The sequence below is a fragment of the Pan paniscus genome, chromosome 18, assembly GCF_029289425.2.
Source record: "Pan paniscus chromosome 18, NHGRI_mPanPan1-v2.0_pri, whole genome shotgun sequence".
Classification (NCBI taxonomy): Eukaryota; Metazoa; Chordata; class Mammalia; order Primates; family Hominidae; genus Pan; species Pan paniscus.
The window spans coordinates 3,906,853-3,908,569 of NC_073267.2; positions in this window are offsets into that span (position 1 = coordinate 3,906,853).

Here is a 1,717-nt window from a genome sequence, read left to right on the forward strand (position 1 = left end):
ACAGAAGTGTCTCAATTTCCTTATCTCTTCCGTTGACTTGCACTGGCTCTCCTCATTTATCCAGCCACATTCTCTGAGCTGATAATCCAAAGCCCATCAGTAACTAGTCCACTCCTGTCTCCTCTTCTCTACCATGAATCACCAATGAAGTCATGGTGTCCCAAATAGGTCACATTCCAGCCCACCTCTTTGTCGAGGCCCTTTGAAGATGTTTTTTTTCTGAGTTGAGCAGAGGCTGTGAAATATGTGACTTTCGGAGCTGTCCTGCAGAGCTTCTCCTTAGGGGCATGGTCGAGGACAGCGAATGCAGAGAGAAGCAGTGGCCCAGGCAGAGCTCAATAAAGAAACAAAAGTATATTCTCCTCTTCTGCCTTTGCTTCTCCTTCGTCCCCTTAAATTCTAATTTTCTTCTGGGTTTGAGGTAGAAAGCACATTCTCCTTTGCTCATATTTAACTTTTCTCACTTAGAAAAAAAGTGAAGCTCGCTGCCAGCACTCATTTAATTTCATATAAGCATGCTCTCTGAGGGTGAAGCAAATGTGACTGATTTTCAGTGCGAAAATAAAATATAAAAACTGTTCTTGGAGTTATTTCTAAACAGAAATAACATTAGAATTGCCTGAATCATCAGAATTGTCTTTCAGAAAAATCAGATTCATCAAATAGATCTTTGGCTTACAACTGTTAGAGAATGATGTTATCATATGTAAGAATGCTATGTTTTCTAGGATTTGACATTTTCAGCGATTGAGAATTACTGTATTTTGTAAAAGGAAATACCACTACTAAATGCTGTAAATAGAATGATGTCTTTTGTTTCCAAAGTTGATATACTAGAGCAATGCGAAAATAATAAAAGAGAGATGGCCAGGAGCAGTGGCTCACACCTGTAATCCCAACACTTTGGGAGGCTGAGGCAGGAGGATCACTTGAGGCCAGTTCAAGACCAGCCTGGTCAACATGGCAAAACCCTGTTAGTTGGGCATGGTGGTGCAGGCCTGTAGTCACAGCTACTTGGGAGGCTGAGGCACGAGAATTGCTTTAACCTGGAATGCAGAGGTTGCAATGACCTGAGATCACACCACTGCACTCCAGTCTGGGTGACAGAGAGAGACCCTGTCTGAAAAAATAATAAAAGCAAGCTATTTTGTAGCAAAGTTATCTCAGGGTAAACACTGCAGCTGCAAGTGCTGCTGGCAAGTATTCTTGGGGCAAATGCTTAACTTTTCAGAAAGCTCAAGAGACCATGATGCTTGTTTTTCACCATACCTTAGAAAACGTCCTACTACCTTGTGTGCACCAGCCAACAACCATAGACAAATGTACCTATCTTCTACCACTTTTTATCCATGGCAGTTTCATAAAAGTTTAACTATCTGTGACTCATCATAGATGAATTTTAAGTTTAGTTCCTAGTGTTTCTCATATCCATCCTTCCTTTCACCTACCATTCTCATCTACTAAACTCTTCAGGAGTCAGAATCCCTTGATGAACCTTGTTTTTCCCTTGTTTCTGTGATCTTCCCTCTCATGATGGCACAAACCCTTCCCAATCCAATTAATTCCCTCTTCCCCATTTCCTACCCCTATTCCTTCTCTGCATGTCCTACTGCCCTGAAGCAGACTCTACACTTATATACATCATTTTCAGGACCCTGCAGGCTTCTGCACGAGTATAGTTTTTGATGGAGAAAATTACAACCAAAGGCCAAGGAAG